This window comes from Schistocerca nitens, chromosome 7 (assembly GCF_023898315.1).
Source record: "Schistocerca nitens isolate TAMUIC-IGC-003100 chromosome 7, iqSchNite1.1, whole genome shotgun sequence".
Classification (NCBI taxonomy): Eukaryota; Metazoa; Arthropoda; class Insecta; order Orthoptera; family Acrididae; genus Schistocerca; species Schistocerca nitens.
The window spans coordinates 221,087,729-221,098,083 of NC_064620.1; positions in this window are offsets into that span (position 1 = coordinate 221,087,729).

Below are 10,355 nucleotides of genomic sequence, written 5' to 3' on the forward strand. Positions count from 1 at the left end.
CCCAGCAGAACATAATGGATTGTACACTGTTCAGTTACATTAAAGTGACTGCCGTCCAAAAGACTGAACAACCACCTTTTGCAGAGCGGATCGCTGCGAGACGTGCAGGAAAAGACTCAGTGAAGTTCTGTTAGGAATGTGGGGCCATGCTGATTCCAGTGCCGTAGTCAGCTGCGCTAGGTTTCTCGGTTGAAGATCCATGGTGCGAACAGCCCGATCGAGGTGACCCCACAGATTCTCGATTGTGTTTTAAATAGGGGAGTATGGTGCTCAGGGCTGTACGGTAAACTCATCCTGCTGCTCTTCGAACCACGTGTGAGATACGTGATACGTTGCATTGTCCTGCTCATAGATGCCACCGTGCCAATGAAAAGAAAATTGTGGATACGGCTGGTCGTGTTCCCCAAGGATAGATGCATACTTTTGTTGATCCATTGTGTCTTCCAGAAGGACGAGATCACGGAGGGAATGCTACGAAAACATTTCCCAGACCATAACGCACCCTGGCTGCAGGGTGTTTACATTCACACACTTCACGTTGATCTCTCCAATGACCATCTGTATGATGGAGCATAAAACGTGATTCATTTGAAAAGACCACCTGTCGCTACTCGGTGTACATTCAGTTGCGGTTGTTGTTGTGGTTTTCAGTCCACAGACTGGTTTGATGCAGCTCTCCATGTACTCTACTATCCTGTGCAAGCCTCTTCATCTCCCATTACATACTGCAACCTACATCCTTCTGAATCTGCTTAGTGTATTCATCTCTTGGTCTCCCTCTACGATTTTTACCCACCACGCTGCCCTCCAATGCTAAATTTGTGATCCCTTGATGCCTCAGAACATGTTCTACCAACCAATCCCTTCTTCTAGTCAAGTTGTCCCACAAACATCTCTTCTCCCCAATCCTATTCAATACCTCCTCATTAGTTACGTGATCTACCCATCTAACCTTCAGCATTCTTCTGTAGCACCACATTTCGAAAGCTTCTATTCTCTTCTTGTCTAAACTATTTATCGTCCATGTTTCACTTCCATACATGGCTACACTCCATACAAATAATTTCAGAAACGACTTCCTGACACTTAAATAAATACTCTATGTTAACAAATTTCTCTTCTTCAGAAATGCTTTCCTTGCCATTGCCAGTCTACATTTTATATCTTCTCTACTTCGACCATCATCAGTTATTTTGCTCCCCAAATTCGACTGCATTCCATTATCCTCGTTTTGCTTTTTTCGGTGTTCATTTTATGTCCTCCTTTCAAGACACTGTCCATTCTGTTCAACTGATCTTCCAAGTCTTTGCTGTCTCTGATAGAATTACAATGTCGTCAGCAAACTTCAAAGTTTTTATTTCTTCTCCATGGATTCTAATTCCTACTCCAAATTTTTTTTTTTTCTTTTTTTTTTTTTTTTTTTTTTTTTTTTTTTTTTTTTTTTTTTTTTTACTGCTTGCTCAATATGCAGATTGAATAACATCGGGGAGAGGCAACAACCCTTGTCTCACTCCCTTCCCAACCACTGCTTCCCTTTCATGCTCCTCGACTCTTATAACTGCGATATGGTTTCTGTACAAAAGGTAAACAGCCTTTCGCTCGCTGTATTTTCCCCCGGCCACCTTCAGAATTTGGAAGACAGTATTCCAGTCAACACTGTCAAAATCTTTCTCTAAGTGTACAAATGCTAGAAACGTAGGTTTACCTTTTTCCTTAATCTATCTTCTAAGATAAGTCGTAGGGCCAGTATTGCCTCACGTGTTCCAACATTTCTACAGAAACAAAACTGATCTTCCCCGAGGACGGCGTCTACCAGTTTTTCCATTCGTCTGTAAAGAATTCGGGTTAGTATTTTGCAACTGTGACTTATTAAACTGATAGTTCGGTAATTTTCACATCTGTCAACACCTGCTTTCTTTGGGATTGGAATTATTATATTCTTCTTAAAGTCTGAGGGTATTTCGCCTGTCTCATACATCTTGCTCACCAGATGGTAGAGTTTCGTCAGGGCTGGCTGTCCCAAGGTTGTCAGTAGTTCTTTTGGAATGTTGTCTACTCCCGGGGCCTTGTTTCGACTCAGGTCTTTCAGTGCTCTGTCAAACTCTTCACGCAGTATCATATCTCCCATTTCATCTTCATCTACATCCTCTTCCATTTCCATAATATTGCCCTCAAGTACCTCGCCCTTGTATAAACTCTCTATATACTCCTTCCACCTTTCTGCTTTCACTTTTTTGCGTAGAACTGGGTTTCCATCTGAGGTCTTGATATTCACGCAAGTGGTTCTCTTTTCTTCAAAGGTCTCTTTAATTTTCCTGTAGGCAGTATCTATCTTACCCCTAGTGATATACGCCTCTACATCCTTACATTTGTCCTCTAGCCATCCCTGATTAGCCATTTAACACTTCCTGTCGATCTCATTTTTGAGATGTTTGTATTCCTTCTTGCCCGCTTCACTTACTGCATTTTTATATTTTCTCCTTTCATCAATTAAATTGAATATTTCTTCTTTTACCCAAGAATTTCTACTAGCCCTCGTCTTTTTACCTACTTGATCCTCTGCTGCCTTCACTATTTCATCTCTCAAAGCTACCCATTCCTCTTCTACTTTATTTCTTTCCCCCCATTCCTGTCAATCGTTCCCTAATGCTCTCCCTGAAACTTTCTACAACCTCTGGTTCTGTCAATTTATCCAGGTCCCATCTCCTTAAACTCCCACCTTTTTGCAATTTCTACAGTTTTAATCTACAGTTGATAAACAATAGATTGTGGTCAGAGTCCACATCTGCCCCTGGAAATGTCTTACAATTTAAAAACTGGTTCCTAAATCTCTGTCTTACCATTATATAATCTATCCGAAACCTTCCAGTATCTCCAGGCCTCCTCCATGTATACAACCTTTTTTCACGATTCTTGAATCAAGTGTTAGCTATGATTAAGTTATGCTGTGTGCAAAATTCTACGAGGCGGCTTCCTCTTTCATTCTTTACCCCCACTCCATATTCACCTACTACGTTTCCTTCTCTTCCTTTTCCTACTACGGAATTCCAGTCACTCGTGACTATTGAATATTCGTCTCCCTTCACTATCTGAATAATTTCTTTTATCTCATAATACATTTCATCAATTTCTTCGTCATCTGCGGAGCTAGTTGGCATATAAACTTGTACTACTGTGGTAGACGTGGGCATCGTATCTATCTTGGCCACAATCAGTTGCGGTATTGGCGTGCAGATTCTAGCCTTCGTTGCCAATGAACAGGTCAACATGGGTGCAGGAACCAAGAGCCCGCTGTAGGAATCCACATGCAGTAACGTTCGCTGAATTGTGATTGAGGAGACACTGGTTCATCTGGGCTGGCAGCTGCTAAATAGTTGCACGTCTATTCGCCATTACACATTTCCGCAGCTGTCGTTGACCCTTGTCATCTACGGCCCATGGCGCACCACAGTTCCCTCGGGACGGTTTTGGATAGCGCCGTTTTGCCATGTACGGTAAACTTAGCCGTTTTAAATATGCTTCCACCCTTGGCCCGAAAGCCAATAATCATATTCTTTTGGTCAGCTGATAAATCGCTCCACTTCCGGATTACGACCACGGCTGCACTGTTGTCCATGCTCCTCCGATACGATTTATGTATCCTCCACTGCAAGTGCTGCCTCCTGGTTTCTGTGAAGGATTGTGGCAAGCTGAAGCCTAACACAGGTGGCTGGTTACATTAATGCTACTGGACTGCGTATAATACCGCCCGGCCTTATTCTTAGCACGGTACCTGAAGGAGACTAAATCTGATTGTCTGTCTGTGATTGCCTCAAATCACATACTGCAGTCGAGTATCCTTACGGCGTGCCATGCGGTGCATCGCTCTTCCAAGATCAGTACGATGTGGAACTGGAACAGAGAGAGTGACAAAAGAGATGCCTTTCCTATTTGGCCCCACGATCAAAATGGTTCAAATGGCTCTGAGCACTATGGGACTTAACATCTGAGAGCATCAGTCCCCCAGAGCCTAGAACTACTTAAACCTAACCAAGCTAAGGACATCACACACATCCATGCCCGAGGCAGGGTTCAAACGTGCGACCGTAGCGGTCGCGCGGTTCCAGACTTAAGCGCCTAGAACCACTCGGCCACAATGGCCGGCGGCCCCACGATCGCGTCTGGTAACGCAGAGCACTCACTCATACACACTCGCTGTTTACCACGCTGGCTCGGCGTCGCAGGACCGGCAGCGTACTGGTTCGCCTTCACATGGGCGACTAGTCGCGAGAATGGGACAACAGCCTCGTGGCCTTCCCACTCGTCTAGAGGAAACTGGAGAGTTGCTGCACTTTAAAACTAATTTCTTCCTGTCACGGACGCCAGAAGTTAATGAACAACCACACAGTACCTCGGTGTTTAAACGACGTACAGCAACTTCGTATCTTGTACCTTAACTGAAATGATGTCCAGTCTTATTCGTGTGTTTTGTGTTATGTGTTTTATTGCTGTGTACAATGAATCTAACTCAGATAAAACAGGAGTTGCATGTTTTCATCGGCTTAGTAGACTGGTACACAGAGCCCTTGATGTCCATTGCGAGGAAGACAAAGTTCATCATAACGTGCATCCAAAGTATTTTGTAATAACGTCAGACAGGGTACTTTATTTTAAGGAGCACTTGACACTGCCAAGCTCGGTAGCAGAGATCACATTCTTCATAAGGTCTTTCGCACTTGCTGGAGATCGATAGCGGACACACTTCGAGTATCGGCCTCAAATTGGTATACGCAACAGTAGAGTGCTGAACGTCTGTCTGGTTTAATAGTCCATACGTGAAAAAGATAGATGAACGACTTGACGATTCCATGTGCAAGGTTAGTGGGTCAATAAGATTTACTCCCAGATACAGCTAACCCGTCTTCAGCCATTTTCGGCCGGACGTTGTGGCCGCGCGGTTCTAGGCTTTTCAGTCCGGAACCGCGCTGCTGCTACGGTCGCAGGCTCGAATCCTGCTTCGGGCATGGATGTGTGTGCTGTCCTTAGCTTAGCTAGGTTTAAGTAGTTCGAAGTCTAGGGGACTGATGACCTCAGATGTTAAGTCCCATAGTGCTCAGAGCCATTTGAACCATTTCAGCTATATTCCACATCCTATATCACACAAAAGAGTGCACTACCACATGAGTACCAGAAGACTGCTGGTAGCTTCGACATTACGATATTGGACGATCTATTTCCTCTAGATCGAAAAAGGATAAGATCAAGACATCCTATTCTTTTCATAGCAAGGTTTCTAACTGAAAATGAATAAATGCAAATCAAAGTTAATAGTAATGATAATAATAATATCTAAGTGGAAAACTAATAGTCCTGAAGTCGGCTGTCGAAAATCTCAATACTGACATGTCTGCGCTATTAAAATGGGAACACAGAACACAATCCATCCGAAACCCAAGCGGTACTGGACTGTCGTTCTAGGCCCGTTAGCCCGAAATATCGGGAATCCCTACCATTTATGATCCTACATGGGATAAACAGCTACTTCTCTCTGTCAGCAATGACTCTAAGAATTATAATAGATGAAAATCTAATCTGGACTGAGCATGTAACTGCAGTGTGCAAGAAGGTGTTAGCATCTCTCCGTGACTTACAAAAATATAAAAAACTCCTCCCTTGTGACCTGGAAAAGAAACATTTTACAGTAACTTATACTTCCAATTACTGATTACAGCAATGGTACTGTTGGATCCTGCCTAGTTGTCAAATATTGAATCCTGCCTAGTCATTGAAGATGGGGTGTTTAGGAAACCTGCTTTCTCTGATCACTAGACAACAATTGAGGCAAATTGTATTAATGAGTTTTATTACCAAAAGTAAATGACAATACGTAGAGCACTTGTCCGCCAAAGGCAAAGGTCCCGATTTCAAGTGTCGGTCAGGCACACAGTTTTAATCTGCCAGGAAGTTTCATATCAGCGCACACTCCACTGCAGAGTGAAAATCTCATTCTGGAATACGTATTAACTTTAAGAATTAGACAAATGTGTCGCAAGCACAGGGCGACAGACAAAATAAACAAGCTCCTTTAGTATATATAATTCCTAAGTCGCTGCTACACAAGAGCCTAATCTTGATGCGGTTGTATAAGTGGGCCACAGCCATTCGGGCTCTTCGCATAGAGGCCACTGCTGTCACGTTGTCGTCCTGAAGCGAGGTCGGTAAGCGTGCAATTGGCTGATACCTTTTCACAGCCCTCTCCTCTCTATTGTTCTCGACTGGCGTGCCGGCGCTTGACTTTACGCTGTAAAAGTTACCCTGAAAAGTCTTTCCCAGTAATGCTCACGGTGCCTAGAACTGGAGTTAAATGCCTGTGCTCGTTATATCTGTGACATTCTACTCTTTGATCATATTTCACCATTACATGCACAGCTATCCTGCCTGCGTGGAGAAAAGCGCAAAGATTTCCGTATTCTGTCTTCCCTACTGTCTCATCAACGTACACTGACCCTCATATGTCTAACCGATCTTAATGCTATTATCTGAACAACGTGCCACAAACACCCGTTCCCATCAGAGCAAAATCCTTAATCTCTCACTCTATCGTTCAGCCACATTCTCGAAGTCCTTCTCAGTGGCAGGAACCTGACACTGGAATAAACTTTCTCATTATGTTGGAGAAATGACCCCCAGCCTCAGAAGGCAGTTAAAGCAATATCTACTGAAGCAACAATAATGACTATCATTGTCCCTGTATACACTCGTTACCCTTGTATATTACTCTTTTCAACTAGATCTTCATTTACCAGTATTTTTAGCTTGTGCAATCTCCTTAAATTTCCTTTTCTCAGAGATCGCTGTAACAGAAAACATCTCTTTTGTACACATATAAATTCTCTTTACATCTGTCGCAATTATTATTATTATTGTTATTATTATCATTATTAGGGGCAGCATCAGTAATAGAAGTATTGCGGGTACTATTTTCTTTACTCACATTGTCTCTATAGACACTCAAATAATGTTACTACTATTTGTCATATTAAAATTCTTGTATTTAGGTAACTATGATGTAAAAAACGTGAAACACTGATCTGATGTAAAAGAGGGCATGGTGGTCCTAATAGGATTAGGTTAAATTGATGAACAAAATAAATAAACGTTACTTTGCTGCCGTATTCAACATCAGTGACCTCCACTTTACATGAAATATTGTCTAAGATTTTGAAAATTCTAATCTAAAGAAGAGTTTCAAAGGTTGGGTTACTTTTCAAATTAGGAACGTGTTAAATATCTGACGTTAGGCATGTGAAACATATATTCGTTTTATTAGTTTCGGATTATCCACTGCATGAGTCAACCACGCCGCAACACTTTTCGAGCATGTTTCGCTCATCATCAGGCGTTTATGCATGCAAGTGTTACTTAAAGATAAAATGGCTTAGCTGAAAACGACCTAGAACTATTTTCATCCCTTGTTCTGCTGCTAGAATAGCTATTGGGGTATTTTGTAGTAAAGGGCGGAGGGGTAGAGGAGAGGGTGCCTAGAAATCGGCGTCCAGAGTTGTCTTCTGCTAGTGTGGAGTTGTGCCTCGTCATTGTGACTCATATCACAACCTGCGCAGGATGCAGATACTTTTGCGTCAGTTGTTATGACGTGATAATCGTGTGATGTTCTTTACTTACGATTTCAACAATCCATAACGTCATTTGTATCGCAGGTGCAATGGCGGAGCTGTTGTTCAAAATTCCAGCAGTGCTTGTTTTATAGTATTTTTGGACGTACTTTCATTGTACTAACATATCTTCACAGATGTAAATAGTGTGTGTGAAATACAGCATGGCGGCCTTTCAGTATGTGGCTGAGAATCGTTTACCATTTCTATCGTGATATTCATGATACTGACAGTCTGATTGTCATTTGACTCACATTGGCACTTCATAAATATATTGCATCATTACTGGTTTAGGGCTACTGAAGAAGTTTGTTGTTAAGTTCAGTTACCTATTTAAGAATAATATAACCATTTTTTGTATCAAGAATGAAAATTTCCACTTCTTCCGTAACGTCGATTCTTTAGTTTTTCCTATTTACAAAGTGGGACCTCTGTCTTTAATGCGTATTGTTTCTGCTGATTTGTTACATTACTGTAGTCTGTTGCAGTCTGTATGTTCATTAAATTAAGTCTTGAAATTTCTACCTGTCTGGCCTATTTTCTACCTGTCTGACTTATATAATATGTGTTGCATTGGCCACAGATCATATTATAAGTGTTAGATGCGTCAATATTTGTATTTGTCGGTTTTATATTGTGTATAAACCTGCTGGTTAGATGTTGGTGGTGCTGATGTTGATTTTTACTTCTGTGTTTGAATAATCTAGCTAATTTTTCAGACATTATACCAAGATATGACATTTTTACATGTTTTACTGCTGGGGTGCTGTCAGTCGTGAGTGTAGCTTATTGTTGTTTGTTCAGTTTGTTTTTTATTTGTATATGAAACAGTTGCTCAAATAAAACAAGACAAAGAGCAGACCAGAAATAACAGAATTTATCGATACACTTAATTTAGTACTCTCACACGACTACTTCACTTTCAACAACAAAATTTATAAGCAAGACGTACTACTTGCAAAGAAAAGCACTCTGTTTGGCCTAATTGGCAAAATGTTCATTAATCACAATATAGAGAACAAAATATTGAAACTAAAAGATAATATCACAAGCAAAGTTAAATTTAATAGAGGTATGTGGATGACACCGTTATTCTATGTGATGGAACACATGATGAAGTAGCAACCCTGTTTAATAAATATTCATTTCACCCTTGCACATGAAGAGAACAACAGCACATATTTTCTTGACATGACTGCACGTTCCGGTATGTCAAAACAGAACCAGCAGGTATCTTTCAATGTTCATGGGACACTTACTGGCACAGACAGCACTATACCGAACTCCACGATACATCCCAATTCCCACAAACAAGCTGAGTATGGATTAGTATTAGACAGCCTACAAATTTCCACCTCAACATAAAGAAATCCAACAACAAAAAGAAACCAAAAATGTATTGCAATAAACACCAGATATGATCCTTGAGTCGTTAATACAATGTCACAACAGTAAAAATTAAACTTAACAGACAATATCAGACCACGCTCACGACTCACAGCACCCCAGCAGTGAAATATGTATAAAAGCCATATCTTGGTATAATGTCTGCTAAATTGACTAGGTTGTTAAAAAACAAAGGTGTGACAATCTGTTTAAGCATCACCAACAACCTAAGTAGAAGGCTTAATCGCAATATGAAACCGATAGAAACAGAGCTTTACGTATCTTGACTTTTACTAAATTACCTGCAGCCATTGCAACAAATATATAGGTCAGACACGCAGGAAATTCAGAACTCGATTTAAGGAACATATACGCTGCTACAGACTAGACAAATGTAACAAATCAGCAGTAGCAACACACGGTAAAGACACAGGCCGTCTGAAAATCGAAAACAACTTGGAAATTTTGGGCAAAAATCGAAATAAGTAAAAGAAAAAATCATGAAAGAAATGGAAATTTTCATTCGTAATACAAGAAATGGCGGTAATATTCTTTATGAGATAATGGAATTTAAAAACTGAAAATCCTTCAGTTGCCTTTAACTAGTGTACTAGTAATGCAATAGATTTAAGATGTGCTGTCTCAAACAAACGGTATCAGACTGTCAATATCGCGAATATCGCTGAAAGAAACGATAATCGATTCTCATCGACACACTATAAGGCCGCCATACTATACTTGACACATACTGTTTACATCTGTGAAGAACCATTTGTACAGTGAAAGTGCGTACAAAAATAATGTAAAATAAGCAGCACTGTCGTGGAATTTTGAACAACAGCTCCGCCAGTGCACCTGCGATGGAATGTAGAAGTCGTAAGTAAATAACCGACTTATAAAAAGGATATCACACGATGATCACGTCATAACAACTGACGGAAAACTATCTGCATCATGCGCAGGCTGTGATAGCCACAATAACGAGGCATTGCTTCTCAACAGCAGAAGACAACAATGGACATCGATTTCTGGCCTCCTACTGCTCTCCCACTACCCCCAAACGCCCCAACAGCCACTGCAGCAGAGAAACATGTGATCAAAAGAGGTCTAGGTTAATGCAGGCTGAGATATTTTACGTGTAAGTAACGTCTGGATGCGCAAACACCTGATGATGAGCGAAATATGCTCGAAGCGTGTTGCAACATATTAAATATAAAATAAATAAATGTCGACTGGTAGTTAGTCAGCATTATTATAGTTTTGTTTGGCTGGATGGCTTGGCGTACGTCTTTCAATTGGACGCCACTTCGGAGACTT